Source organism: Apium graveolens, unplaced genomic scaffold, assembly GCF_009905375.1.
Source record: "Apium graveolens cultivar Ventura unplaced genomic scaffold, ASM990537v1 ctg5304_1, whole genome shotgun sequence".
NCBI classification, from domain to species: domain Eukaryota; kingdom Viridiplantae; phylum Streptophyta; class Magnoliopsida; order Apiales; family Apiaceae; genus Apium; species Apium graveolens.
This window is the reverse complement of record NW_027418918.1, coordinates 110,243-127,057: the sequence shown is the minus strand read 5'-3', so window position 1 is coordinate 127,057 and position 16,815 is coordinate 110,243.

The following is a 16,815-nucleotide window of genomic DNA, read 5'->3' as shown; positions in this document are numbered from 1 at the left end:
TACTCTGATAAGTGTTTTGAATGTTCTGTGACTATTCAATCCAACGAGGATAACTGTGCTAGATGCTAACCTAGTAGTCTTTAACATACTATAAATCCCATGTTTGAATTAGTTGTTTATGTGGAAACTCATTAACACAAGCAGATTCTGATATTGAGCTTAGTCAAGTTTACTTTGTGTATCTTATTACTAAGTCACAAACTAGATTCTTGTTTCTTATCTGTCAAATTCTGATGTCAGTAAATCTTAAGAATGAACTAAGTGCTGATAAGCCTCACTTATCAAAAGAAAAAAAAAATAAAAAAATAAAATTCAGGTACTCCTTTGAGATCTAGAGGTAATATGTGAAAGGGAAGACCCAAGTGCATTGCTGGTATTAAGTAATATGCATTAGAAAGGCAAAAAAAATTCTTGGTGACTTTTTACACTCTGTGATTACTGGAGAAATACTCTGATAACAGCATAAATTCTGATAAGCAGTCATGACTCACTTACACTGAGAAGTCACTGTAAAAAGGAATTTCAAAAGATGCATAAAATGAGCACAAACAGTTGAGGTGGACTCTTGTATAAATTTGTTCTATAGTAGACATCATGACTGATGACAGATTTTAAGCATTTTTCTCAGTTATGCCTTATTTCTAAGATGTACTAAAGTTTATAAGACTTTAATCTTTATATGATATTTTGCTGAATGCACACACACTTTCACTCCATATGAATGATGAAAATTACGTGATTAAGTTGTTTTTGACAAACAGTTAAGTGTCATTGGCATAAATTCTGAGGACATGTTTTTTATGGAACTTCTGATGATTAAATTCTGAAGAAAACAAGTCAGTATTTGTATGAAGAATTACAGAACAAGATATTCACTTTTTGAGTACAGAAGCCATGTTCTCATGACTGTTAACATCTGATATAAGTTAAGTTCTGATATTAAATCCTGATGGAATCCTTGATGCTTACGTGGTATTATTCTTTACTTGACTTATTTGTGGTAAAATCTGAGACAGTCATATTTAAATCAGAATATATTTGGGTAAAATAAAAACAGTCATAATCATTTTGGGTTAGTGGTAAGCGTGTATGTCTTGAAAACCTGCATGTGCATAGTAATTGTTAATTATTTCCCGTGTCCATTAACTTCTGCTTTAACCTTTTACTGATTGTTATTATTACACATCGGTCTAGGGAGACGAGGCATTATTATTTTCACTTTCAATAGTTATACAGTCCTCGCGTCCCTTGGTATTTCATTGCCTATTTAAATGACTGATCATTCATCAGTAAAATCACATCTTTTCATTTCTCTCCAACAATGGCACATTTTAGTTGGTTTTACTGTTATGGCACAGACACTGTGACCTTTTTTGAAATGGAATTCCGACTTCATATCCTATCAACAACATTCCATTCGACATCTGGATTCAACTTCCAGACAACATTAAAAATGATCTGATGTCTTTCCAAAGAGAAGTTCATCTTCGAATTCTTAAACAGCAGGAGCAACTCATTCGTCTTGTTATTCTCTTTGTTGAAAGTAGGAAGAAGAATTAATTGTCATCCATCTGTTTCTCTTCACCGTCAGCTTTGTCAGGCTTCTTAGACGAGGACTAAGGCTATTGATGTTAAGAATCTTAGAATAGGACTTTCTTGTAATTTTTGCATGTAATTGATAAATTTAATAAAATGTACTCATCTGATATATTAATAAAATTTCCTTTAATTACAAGATTTGTTCTTTGTTTCTCAAATTATATGACTGTGCATGTTTTAATTGCAATTTGTTAATCTTTACTTCATCAATTTTTAAATTTATCCTGTAATGAATGTTTTGATTCAATTTTTAATGTTTTGAGGAAACAATTGAAGCACGGGTTCATGCATCTGAACCTGTGACAGATGTAGCTGAGAATGTTACTTCTCAGAAAGAAACAGCAGCTCAAAGTTCTGATACTTTGAAAAGAAAGAAATCTGTAAGTTCTGTTGCTGCTGAAGCAACTCCTTCATTGGCAATGAGATTGAAGAAAATGAAGGCAAGGAGGTATTTGGCTAAGGCTCTATCAGAAGATACTGAAAAAGCTGAGGAAGGGGATCAGGAATCTCTAATCTCACAAGAACCAGTTATCATTGAAGCCCTTCCATCTCAAGCCAAAGATACTGCTAATGTTATAGTTGTTACCCCTCATGTATCTCCTATTAAAGCTACAGATGATGCTAAAGAACAAACTGAAAATTCTGAAATAGATATTCAGAATTTGAATATACCTGAAGTTCTTTATCTGGAAGCTCCATCTACATCAAAGACATGAAAGAGATATATCCTAAGTCCAATCATGTATGAGGATTTAGGAATAACTTTTATGTAATCTGTTTTGATTTCATTGATATTAATAAAAGGCTTGTTTTGTTTTTATTGCGGGCTCTATCTATTTAAATTTTAAATAAGATATACCACATTTTAGAGTAAAGCTTTTTATGAATTGTGATGAGATCATAATAATGAGATATAAAAGATGATAACTCTAAACTTAAATAGTTCCTGGTCGTAGGATTACTAACTGGTAATTAATAATCCACAAAGATCGGTACATACTATGCTTACTTCATTATGAAGGATGTCTGTTCTCATAGACATTTGTGTGGTGACACTATAGCTAGTATGTAGGTGCTTATTATAGAATAAATTCACTGAACATGACTCACACAGCTGAACAACTGATGGAGTTCACTCACGTGTTAGCAGTTGTTCACATAGTGATAGTTGTACAAGTATCCTTAGACTTAAGGTCATCATAGTCATCTTGTGTACACTGAACTATGCTTTGGTTTAGTTCTTAGTCTCAAGGGACAATTATAAGGGCTCTACTGGGTATAGGAATTTGTACACGAAGATAGTGTATGATCAACAAAGGATCTAGCCCTTCCAGTGTAGGAAGAGAATGTTCAATGCTAATCCACTTATGTTAGTTCAGGAATCTCTGGCCAGAGTCAATGAAATTAGAAAGGAGTTTCTAATTTACATTAAATAGAACTAGGCATAGTGAATGGGAAAGCAAGTGATTAAATAAGATAGGCTTGACACAAGTTCCATGCCTTGTATTTAATCGTGACATTGCAGGGTAGAAGGAATTAATTGTACGGTAACTACTCACTGAATAGGTTCTTGGTATTCTAAGCAGTGAATTCGTATTATCCGGATAGTCGCGATATGCTGAGAAGTATCCCTCACGATGTAGAATAAATATGATTAATTAATTAATCATATTTAATGAATTAGAGAATTTATATAAATAATGATAAAATAGTTTTATTATTATTTATTTCTACTACCGGCTTAATATTGAACCTACAGGGTCACACCATAAAAGAGAATGATTTAATGGTGGAGGAATTAATTAATAATGGCTGATAATTATTTATTTATGAAATAAATAATTAATTGGCAAATTTAATAATTGATTATATGAGATTTAATTGATTATAAATTAATTAAGAAAAGGTTCTTAATATTATTAATTAAGAATTTAATTTTTGGAATTTAAATCAAGTGATAGAATTATTTCTAAAGAGTTTAAAAAAAGGATTAATAATTAAAAGGTGTTTTAATTATTAGTGAGAATAATAAAGGGTTAATAATAATAATAATATTTTATGGGAAAATTTTCAGCTAAAAATTTTGCCTATAAATATACTATTATAAATCCTATTTTTGTCTCAACCAAAAAGATTTACAAAACCCTAATTCTCTCCATCTCCTCCTCCTTCATTACATCGTTTTCTTGGTGGATACCGGTGGAGTACTTCACGCTTGAGGAGCAGGTGCTAAGGATCTCCGTTCATCATTCTTGGATCGCTATTAAAGACCTCCATCTTTCCATTAACGTAAAGCTTCTTAAGGTAAACATACTGAACTACGAATTAAATATTAATTTTCGCATAGATCCTGCGGAGGGTTTCATTTTTTTTAAGATTAAATTTACGTTTTCACTGCGTTTATGTGCTAAAAACCCTTCAATGGCATCAGAGCTACTTGCGAAAAGTTTTTAATTCGTTTATGTGTTTAACTGTTTTCGATATATGAGCATGTACGTGATTCGCCATGATTTGATGTTGATATAATATGCTTATATATGTATGGTTTTGAATATATGATATTCATGTGAGTTGTATAATCATAAGATGATTATGTAATCTGTATATATACTGATATATATATGATTTATGTTTATTCTAATTATGAGAATCATATTAGATACGGATTCTGAGTTGGCTGCTGCAGATTTGCTGAAATCTGGGTTTGGTGTCCGATTTACGCAAACGAATACCCTATTCCATAGGTAAACGAGCGTCTGAACAAAACTGATAGCTGATGCTATCAACGACTCGTCTGTAAGGCGTTTGACGTCGTTTACTGCCCGTAAACAGTGATTCTTGTTTTTCTGATTTGATTCTGATTTTTCTGATTTTTGTCATATTTTCTTTTTATGATTAGATCATGGATAATATGATATGTTAAGATCAGATTATGTGTTTTAACATGCTTTTATGTGTTGTATGAGCATGGTGGATGGTTATGGCCTTTCGACCTTAGTGTAATGGTTTTGGTTTTGGTTTTAAATACAACTTGCATGTCGTCAATCATTGTAATCATAAATCTCGAATGTAACTCGAGTTATTCTTGTAAGTTTATTAGATTAGTTTTATTTTCAATCATGTAATGTAATTGAAGACTCAAGAAGGCTATCCAATGGAGGTGATACAAAGAAGAAGACGAGGTATACAAAAAGTCTAAATAAAGAAGAAGACTTATGTAATAAGTAGTTGTATTTATTTCCATCACCATATTAGATTGACCTTGATATTTATCATGAGCTTGATAAAGATCACATAGGATGGGGTCATAACCAAACACATTTACTTTATTGCACTTTACATTTACTTGTTTATTTAATTTTATATATGAGATATATGCCTATGTTTACCATGCGATGATAGATTTAGGTTAACTTAAATCAATATAAGGCGTGCTCTAGAAAATCTAGAATATGAATCGTTTATTGCCTTAACAATAAATATTATGAATATGATCATGAGATTCTTGTGTTTATGAAACACGTAATTGAATATGAATTTTCAATATTGAGAGAAAGGATGATTCTGTCAACAACAAATTTCTATCTGTAAGAAAGGGTTATTAAGTGACGCCTCTTGACAATGCTCCACCCGATCTGGGAATCATCTGATTATCGATTATTGATTTGAAATATTTAATTTAAAAGGAAGAATCTCTTTATAATATGATTATGATTGTAACGTAATATAATCCCTCTAAAATTAAATAATATCAAGTAGTAATTGGCCAATAACACAACGGGCTTGTGTCGGTCATAGCCTTCCAACATGGTAGAAAGTGGTTCTTATTTTTAAATCATTGTCGTTTCGTGCTACAGCCGAGGGCTTTGATTTCGAAATAAGAAATACTTGTCTATTACATAGAGATGTGTACATTGAATTAGAATCTAAAGGTCGGTACGTGTTACAGCCGTGGGCCGTTGGAGACTGATTCAATTATACAAAATATTGGGTTAGACTTGACTTAGAATATTGAGTTTGTCGTGCCACAGCCGTGACTCAATTATTCAAGAGGCTAAACTTATATTAGGGAATAACATAAGATGTAATTGACAAGAGTTGTCTGCCTATTGAACATCACATGACGTTTCGTGCCACAGCCGAGGTTGTGTGATGGAATGTAGGATCCCTATTCCCACTAGCATTATGAATGCTTAATTTTCACTTAGGGGGTTGAAAAAATTAGATAAACTAGTGGGAGACACTTATGAATAAAGACCCGGTTCATATAGTGTTTTGAAATGAAATTGAATATTTGCTAAGTGTTGTTATGTGTTTATCATTTACAGATTTACTATATTCGTCATGTCTTCTGCACTATCACTCCGGAGCATACTAGATGCTCACAAGTTGACTGGTCCTAATTTATCTGTTTGTTTTCACTGTAACAAGTTGGGGCACTGGAAGAGGAACTGCAAGGTTTACCTTGCAGAATTGAAGAAGAAGAAGGGTAGTAAGACTACCGCTTCTGATTCAGGCATGTTCATGATCGAAGTTAATATGTCACTAGGTCAAATTTCTACTTGGGTATTAGATACCGCATGTGGTTCTCATATTTGCAATTCGTTGCAAGGACTAAAGGGAAGTAGGACTCTTGAAAAAGATGAGATGATTCTACGTATGGGCAATGGAGCAAGGGTTGCGGCCATATCTGTAGGATCATTTAGTTTACATATGCCTACGGGCAAGACTATTATTTTGAATAATTGTTATTACGTTCCCTCTATTATGAGGAATATTGTTTTTATTCCTATGTTGGATGTGGATGGTTTTTCATTTATTATTAAGAATAATGAATGTTCTATCCTTAGAGATAATATTCTTTTTGGACGTGGCATTTTAAATAATGGTCTGTATGTATGTGATGTAGAGCATGATTTACTTTAGATTGAACAAACTAATAAAAGAAAACGAGATGATGAAAATCTGACCTATTTATGGCACTGTAGGCTAGGTCATATTAGTGAAAATAGACTGCGGACATTGCATAAGGAAGGGTTACTTGACCCCTTTGATTTTGAATCATATCCTACATGCGAGTCTTGTCTATTGGGTAAAATGACCAAATCTCCCTTTAGTGGACATGGAGAGAGGGCTGCAGATTTGCGATGATTGGTACACACAGATGTATGTGGACCAATGTCTACGCAAGCCATGGGTGGATTTTCGTACTTCATTACTTTCATAGATGATAGATCTAGATTTGGATATGTATATTTGATGAAACACAACTCTGAAGCCTTTGAAAAGTTCAAAGAATATAAACATGAAGTGGAGAAACAAACTAAACACAGTATTATAACTCTTTGATCAGATCGAGGTGGTGAATACTTGAATGGAGAGTTTCTAGATTATCTCAAAGAAAATGGTATAGTCTCCCAGTGGACTCCTCCATATACTCCACAGTTAAATGGGGTATCTGAAAGGAGAAATCGAACTTTGTTAGACATGGTTCGGTCCATGATGAGCTATGCGAATCTTCCAGTATTCCTATGGGGTTATGCATTGGAAACCTCGGCATATTTACTGAATAAGGTGCCTTCCAAATCTGTTCCTCAAACACCATATGAGATATGGAAAGAAAGGAAACCGAGTCTTAAACACGTTAAGATTTGGGGATGTCCAGCTTATGTCAAGAAAGTTGACCCAGATAAGCTGGAATCTCGATCCGTAAAATGTAATTTTGTGGGATATCCTAAAGAGACTTTGGGGTATTACTTTTACACCGATCATCGGGTGTTTGTCTCCAGACATGCTACCTTCTTGGAAAAGGAGTTTATCCTTGAAGGAAACAGTGGGAGCAAAATTGAACTTGATGAAGTTCAAGAAGCACAAACTACTACGGATCAAGTGGAAACACCTGTTCAGACTGAACAACCTTCTGTGGAACAGCCCATTCGTAGGACATGGAGAGTGTCTCGCCAACCTGAGAGGTATTATGGCCTTGTCATTGAGAATGACAATGAGTTGTCAATAATTGATGATGACAACCCTGTGACCTATAATGAGGCTATAAGTAGTGTTGACTCAGAGAAATGGCATAGTGCCATGAAATCCGAAATGGAATCTATGTATACCAACCAAGTATGGACTCTGGTTGAGGCGCCTGAAGATGTTAAGCCTATTGGGTGCAAGTGGGTATACAAAAGAAAGATTGGAGCAGATGGCCAGGTGGAGACCTATAAGGTCGGGCTCGTGGCAAAAGGATTCAAACAAAGGCAAGGGATTGACTTTGATGAAACTTTTTCGCCTATAGCCCTGTTAAAATCAATTCGGATTTTGCTTGCGATTGCTGCTTACTACGACTATGAGATCTGGCAAATGGATGTGAAAACGGCCTTCCTCAATGGGGAACTTGAGGAGGAAGTGTATATGACACAGCTAGAGGGTTTTCTTTCCAAGGGAAATGAACACCTAGTGTGTAAGCTGCTGTGAACCATATATGGTTTAAGGCAAGCTTCTCGTAGATGGAACATCCGTTTTGATGAGACAACCAAAGAGTTTGGTTTTATCAAAAATATAGATGAACCATGTGTCTACAAGAAGGTTAGTGGGAGGGCGGTAACATTTCTTGTATTGTATGTGGATGACATACTTCTTATAGGAAATGATATACCGATGCTACAATCAGTCAAAGTATGGCTATCAAAGAACTTCACCATGAAGGACTTGGGAGAAGCATCCTACATTCTCGGTATGAAGATCTATAGAGATAGATCTAGAAGAATGATAGGTCTTACCCAGGGTACATACATCCAGAAAGTGCTTAAAAGGTTTAGCATGGAAAACTCCAAAAGAGGTCTCATACCGATGAGCCATGGAGTGTCCCTTTCCGAAAAAATGTCTCCTAAGACATCTGAGGAAAGAGAGCGTATGAATAAGATTCCTTATTCTTCAATAATAGGATCTATCATGTACGCGATGTTGTGTACAATGCCTGATATTGCTTATTCAATTAGTGTGACGAGCAGATATCAGTCCAATCCAGGTGAGGACCACTGGAAAGCAGTGAAAAATATCCTTAAGTACTTGCGAAGGACTCAGGACATTTTTCTTGTTTTTGGTGGTGAATCTGAGTTGAAAATAGAGGGTTATACTGACTCTAGTTTTCAATCAGAAAGTTATAGCAAATCCATGTCAGGGTACGTGTTTACTCTGAATGGTGGTGCAATTCAGATTGTTGAAAGAGGAGATGTCAATGTCGAGAGAGTTGACACACATAACAACGTAGCAGACCCACTCACAAAGCCACTTTCTCAGAGTCACTTTGATCGTCATAAAGACAAGATGGGTATTAGATACCAGAGTGATTGGCTTTAGTACAAGTGGGAGATTGAAAGAGATATATCCTAAGTCCAATCATGTATGAGGATTTAGGAATAACTTTTATGTAATCTATTTTGATTTCATTGATATTAATAAAAGGCTTGTTTTGTTTTTATTACGGGCTCTATCTATTTAAATGTTTAAATAAATATACCACAGCTTAGATAAAGCTTTTTATGGATTGTGATGAGATCATAACAATGAAACCTAAAAGATACTAACTCTAAACTTAAATAGTTCCTGATCGTAGGATTACTAACCGATAATTAATAATCCGTAAAGATCGGTACATACTATGCTTGCTTCATTATGAAGGATGTTTGTTCTCATAGACATTTGTGTGGTGACACTATAGCTAATATGTAGGTGCTTATTATAGAATAAGTTCACTAAACATGACTCACACAGTTGAACAACTGATGGAGTTCACTCACGTGTCAGCAGTTGTTCACATAGTGATAGTTGTACAAGTATCCTTAGACTTGAGGTCATCATAGTCATCTTGTGTACACTGAACTATGCTTTGGTTTAGTTCTTAGTCTCAAGGGACAATTATAAGGGCTCTACTGGGTATAGGAATTTGTACACGAAGATAGTGTATGATCAATAAAGGATCTACCCCTTCCAGTGTAGGAAGAGAATGTTCAATGCTAATCCACTTATGTTAGTTCAGGAATCTCTGGCTAGAGTCAATGAAATTAGAAAGGAGTTTCTAATTTACATTAAATAGAACTAGGCATAGTGAATGGGAAAGCAAGTGATTAAATAAGATAGGCTTGACACAAGTTTCATGCCTTGTATTTAATCGTGACATTGCAGGGTAGAAGGAATCAATTGTACAGTAACTACTCACTGAATAGGTTCTTGGTATTCTAAGCAGTGAATTCGTATTATCCGAATAGTCGCGATATGCTGAGAAGTATCCCTCACGATGTAGAATAAATATGATTAATTAATTAATCATATTTAATGAATTAGAGAATTTATATAAATAATGATAAAATAGTTTTATTATTATTTATTTCTACTACCGGCTTAATATTGAACCTACAGGGTCACACCATAAAAGAGAATGATTTAATGGTGGGGGAATTAATTAATAATGGTTGATAATTATTTATTTATGAAATAAATAATTAATTGGCAAATTTAATAATTGATTAAATGAGATTTAATTGATTATAAATTAATTAAGAAAAGGTTCTTAATATTATTAATTAAGAATTTAAATTTTGAAAATTAAATCAAGTGAGAGAATTATTTCTAAAGAGTTTAGAAAAAGGATTAATAATTAAAAGGTGTTTTAATTATTAATGAGAATAATAAAGGGTTAATAATAATAATATTTTATGGGAAAATTTTCAGCAGAAAATTTTGCCTATAAATATACTATTATAAACCCTCTTTTTGCATCAACCAAAAAGATTTACAAAACCCTAATTCTCTCCATCTCCTCCTCCTTCATTACATCGTTTTCTTGGTGGATTACCGGTGGAGTGCTTCACACTTGAGGAGCAGCTGCTAAGGATCTCTGTTCATCGTTCTTGGATCGCTATTAAAGACCTCCATCTTTCCATTAACGTAAAGCTTCTTAAGGTAAACATACTGAACTACGAATTAAATATTATTTTTCGCATGGATCCTGCGGAGGGTTTTGTTTTTTTTTTAAGATTAAATTTACGTTTTCGCTGCATTTATGTGCTAAAAACCCTTCAAGACACCAGCTCTGGAGATAAATTCTGATCCTCGGAATTTAGATGATGTTATTCCTGAATCTCCAGTTGCTTCACACATTGTTGAGCTATCATAACAGCATGAGTCTTCCTCAAGTTCTAATGACAGTGTTTCTGCTGAGCATCCAGTTCCTAATCTGGGCAAGGAAGAATTGGTGAAGAAATTTATGGAAAAGGAAGCACCTATTCCTTGGAAGGATACTCACAGAGGTATTGAGTGGACCAAGAAGTGGAATGAATCAGATTTTATTCCATGTTCTAAAGTTCTGACAGAGCATATTACAAAAGCTGATGAGTTGCTCACAAATGCTGATTTTAAGACACAACTCAAGATCACAGCTCTGTCTACAAAACATCTTCGAGGTCTACATACTTCTACTCATGAAAAGGTTGATACACTCAGAGAAAAAGCTGATAAGCTTGATCTACAGCTCAAACTTGATAAGAACAGGTATATCAGACCTATTTCTGAAAAAGTTGAAGCCATTGAGAAAACTCAAGAGGAGCAACAGGCCCAAATTGTTGAGGTCCTGGCTAATCAAGCTTCTCAAAAAGCTCAATTGGATGAAATCCAATCTTCAATTGAACTTATTCTTTCTCTCTTACTTCCTGATGATGCCAAAAGGGGGGAGAAGGTAGTTAAGTCCAAATGCTCACCTACTTATAAACTGAAGAAAAAGGATGATAAAGGTGATGACCAGGGAAACTCTGAAAAGAGTAAAGGTCAAAGAAAAGTTTAAGGAAAATCTTCTATTCAGAACCAGTCAAGTTCTGATGTTGTGAATGCTCAAAGACTAAAGTCAAGTGCTGATAAACAAAGTTTGTTGTCAAGTTCTGATATTCTGATTCAGTCAGGATCTGAAGACTCTCAGAAGTTTTTGCAAACTCTGAAGTTAAAGGGGAAGCAGACTACTGTTTATTACAAAGATCCTAAAATCCAGACACTTGATGAGGAGATAGCTAGAAGATTATTTCTGAAACACAATCCAGGAATGGATTTAGAAACTCTCAAAGAGGAAGAAGCTAGATTTGCTGCTGAGAAGACAAATCTTAAGTCTAAAGCTTCTGATGCAAAGAAACCTCCAAGGCCTAAGGAAAAAGGCATTGTGATCAAGAAAAAGTCAAATTCTGAAACTTCAAAGTTCAAGACTATATCACAGACTGAGAGTGATCCCAAAGACAAAGGGAGAGGAAAAGTTGATGAACCAACCAAGCCACTGGACTTGAAAACTTCTCAAGATCTGATGAAACCAGTGTGCAAAATGGTAAAAATAACTGATGATAATATTGTTAAAGATGAAACTGTTCAAATTCTGGAAAGAAGAAAGATAATTGAAGAATCTAAAACAATCTCCGACACTCCTCAAGTTGTTGTTCAGAATAAAGGACAGCAAGGTACAGAAGAAACAACAAATTCTGATCAAGCTATCAAGACATCAACTACTGACAATGCTCAAGTTGATTTGAAGAAAATGACAATTGCTGATAAGAAGAAGCTATTATGGAAGAAAGCTACTCCAGTTGAACCAAAATCTAATCTCATGATTAATCAACTCGCTACATTTGGCTTGAGAGCCAAGCAACCTAGAGATAGAGCTGGATTAGGTTCTGACGAAGAGAAGATTCAAACAGGAGTAGAGGTTACTCTAAGAGATCCTTTCATGTTGACATACAAACCATATGAACAAATCAAACAAAGGCACCTTGACAAGGTGTTGTCTGCTCAAATTGTGATAGATGCTCATGACAAAGAGAATCTAAAAGAGAAATTGATCTTATTTCTCAATGATGGAAGGACTTGTAGACTAGCTGATACTGATGTACTAAAGAAGTCTGTCAGAGAGCTTCAACATATTCACTATCTTCTGGAAGTAAAATCTGATGTTACAAGAAGATGATCAGAATACATTTTGAAGGCTATAAGAGATTTATTCAGAATCTCTGGTACAAAGACTTCTCATTACAGTCCAATGATTATTGGAGGTGATGGAAGAGAAATTCCTATGCTGAAGAATTCTGCTAAGGTGGAAGTTATTCTGAAAGCAAGATGCTTATGTTATAATGAAAACTCTTCACATCCTAAGGTTATCAGACTTGGTGATGGACTTGAAAGAACATCCATTCAAGCTCTCAGAATAGCCATTTATCAAATTGGTGATAGTAAAGAAGAAGAACTGATGCAGGTCAAAGCATAGTTAGCTGAAATTCTGAGGAAAGTTGAAGATAATCTGATAAATGATTTTGTTAAGAATTATTATGGATTCAGATTGATTCAGTAATGTTGGTAAAGCTGGATGTTTTGTAAGTTGTAGTTAATAGTGTTATTAAACTCTTATTGCATTTGAACTTAAATGTTTTTGACATCATCAAATCTATTAAGTTGTATATTCTTGCATAATTTACAAGTTAGGGGAGATTGTTGGATATATTTGAGATGTCATGTCTAATATGTTTCATGTTTAGTTTTCAGATCTTAACAAACAGGAAATATCAGTTCTTACGGGAATCAAAACTTATTGGAAGTCAGGACTTAAGGATATCAGGACTTAGATTATTAGAAGATAATATCAGAAGATGGATATCAGAACTTAAGTACTGGAGGACTAACAGTTAAGGAAGGAAGCTGATTTACAGGAAAGAAGATCGAGACTAATACAGAAGAAGATATGCATGGAAAGAGTTAGAGGACTAGAAGAATTATATAAGATATCTTATTGATATATTTTAGGAGAGAGAATTATATTCCATATCAATTAGAAGTTATCTTGTAACTGTGTGTCTATATAAACACAGACATATGTTTACACTATATATGTTACGATCATTGAGAAGATCATACATTATAACCTAGCAGCTCTCGTGATATTTGTTCATCACTGAGAGAGGACAGTTCCATTGTAACAGAGTTTATTATATCGAATACATCTGTTTTCTGTTACTTATGTTCTAAATCGATTTGATTGTATTCTACACTGTATTCAACCCCCTTCTACAGTGTTGTGTGACCTAACAAATATAAATTGGTAGAAGAAGTTGAATTTAATATAAATTATAATGATATAGAGTTTGATATAAAATAGAATTGAAATTGGTAAAGCAATAAAGGAAGTTGACTTCAATATCAATTAGAATTAGAATTGATCGACCCAATAATTAGAATTGAAATAATTAAGTAAGGGTAATTAAGTAATTTTATCAAGTACCGACGGACCGACTACCAAACTTTTAATATTTAGTCTATTATAATAAAGTATAGATGTAAAGTAATTAACTAAAAAGTTAATTATAATAAGGGAATAGCTAGTTATCATGTGCCCTTGGGACACAGATTAAATAACAGTAAATAACTTGATTTCTCGTGTCTGGTTCACTGTTATTAATCTATTATATCTTAATGAACACTAGTGAAGAGACCCAAAAATTTGTACTAAGAATGGTATTTTTGTAAATATTTTGACCCATATTTTTGAAATTTGACCAGTGGGTCGACCCATTTTCATAAATCAACTAATTTATATACAAATATGCAAAGATCCATGGACTATCCATATCTTAGATGGTATTTATAATTATTAAAAATCACTTTTCAATATTAAAAAGATCAAACATATTATTAAAATAGGTTTGTTTTTATACCCATTCAATTATAGATCCACAAATCACGTCTTCAATAATTCAAATTCAAAAATCATTACTATTTTCCTTGATAATCATTATCTTCTTCATCTTTCTTTGTTACAGGCCATATCAATCAATGTCAAATTCAAAAATAAGAATTAATCTTGAATAATTTTGAATTGATTTGCTATTGAATATCTGACATTTATTTCAAAATTAAATTCATAATTTCATTCTAATCTTCTTCTCATTATTATATGTATATGTATAGAAGCCATGTATTTTCTTAAATCGTTAGCATTACTCATTTAATAACTATGTTGCTCGGATTTGTTTCAATCTTGATTTAATCGATTTAATTTTTTGATGTTTCAGGAAGATAGACAATGGGTGATTTTTGTTGCTGGTGATATATTCTTCATTTTTGAATCTACTGAACAGAATGGGTAAGTTTTTTTACATACTTTATACAATTTCAATTTTATACACTCTAAGTGTTTGATATTTTGTTTGATATGGCGGCTATTTTAGTATACATGGCGAAAGACGAAGGGTCCTAACCAAATCAAGGTATACAACTTTACCAAACTATTTCTCATATGTTTATTCAGTTTCTCACATTAATGAATCATGTGTAGTTGAAAAACAAAACCCAATGCCTCTGCAATTCAGTCCACCTTCAACTAAATCTGGTATGACTGATGTTCTTTATTATGAATTTGATTTGAAAATATTTCATGCTTTAATCGTAGTATTTGTGTTTAATTATATGAATATTGTAGGTGATTATAATATGTTTATGGATCTTTAGGCAGTGATTACATATATTTGTTATCACATGTCACATTAGTCGTGAGCTCCTTTATTTGGGTCCATCATCCTATTACTTTTATGTGCATATCAGTTGTTTGATAAAATACTTTAACAAGTTTTCAGAGCATTATGGCAATATTTATGTTCAATAATTTTGTTTTCATCATGTTTGTTTATTTAGTGAGTTTTATTTTATTACAATATTTATGTGGCACTTCGAATTGGTTATTTTGTTACTATATTTTACCAGTAATGATTCTTTTTAGTTGTACTTTCTTAATATGAATATTTCTTACTGAATCTGTATTGTCAAGAATTAATATGAAAAATGGAAGATGCTGCTCGCAGGACAAGGTTTGCTAAGGTTTTAAACGGAAAAGGCTGCTCGCTGGACAAGGTTAGCTAAGGCTTTACACCTTAATCTCTTCATTTTTCTACATTTGAATTTCGGTTTAATTTTAATCTCCCTTTGTTGTTCATATGCATACTAAATGTACAGACCATCGGGTTACTTTCACATTCTTGGTTCCCATTTATTAGTGTTGTAATTCACTTTCTTATCTGATACTATTTTGTATTATAAACACATTCTTGGTTCCCTGTTTATTAGTGTTCTAATTCACTTTCTTATCTAATACTATTTTGTGTTATAGGTTTATGCTAGATAATATCCAGAGGTTTTGGTTTATGACGTGTTTCCAAAGGTTCAATGAGTCAATAAAAGTGACTTATCAGAATGAATTACATTCATTGGGTAATATCTCCATAGGCCTTAAGCTAGATTGTATTTTGTATTATCTTACATGTTTATAATTTATTATACAGTAATTTTTGGATTTGTTCAACTTTGATTATGCAGGTACCACGTGTTCGATAAAAGTTACAAACAAAATTTGTTTATCTCTACGATATAACTATAATTTTATATAAAAAATGTAATTTAGTTGAAATTTGTTGATCTCTTTGATATCTATAAGTTTTATGGCATGTGTCTCTTATACTGTTCTTAGATAGATGCAAAGTCGAGCATTGGGCCAATCTACAGGCTTTGTGTTGTCAGGAATGCTTCTGATCTGGTAATTTTTAAACATGTTCTTAGCATATTCTGTTTTCATCCTTTATCTTAAACTTTAGTTGTTGATTGTATGCATGTGTTAACACCCAATATTTGTTTTTATATGTATTTAGTAGCATTTACGCCAACAAGTGATGTAAAACAATCATCAGTTCATGAAATTAGAGGTCTTAAGGTTGGCGAGTGTATTATTGAAAGTGGAAAACATGAAAAAGTAAAAGATCATGTGCATGCTAAATCTTCATCAAAAAGGCCACATAGAGCGTTAAAGTGTTGCTAATCAAAGAATACTCTAACTATTACTGTGCAAACTCACGAGACATCTTTTTTTTTTCTGTCAACAGAGAGATTGTCAATTAAAGCAGGATCAAGTAATAAATGTGGACTTAATGCACCTTCTCGGCCTACCTGCACAATTTAGTGATGGTGTACAGTCATTGTTGGATCATAACACTCGATGTTTTCTTGGAAAACTAAGGTATATTTAACTTTGTTATAAATTTTATGTTCCATGTCTTTAATAGTAGTAACTAAAGTATGTTTAAATTATATTTTGTATTGTTGATTTTAATACAAAAAACAAATGGTGTAGAACTCTCTCAAATAGTAGGT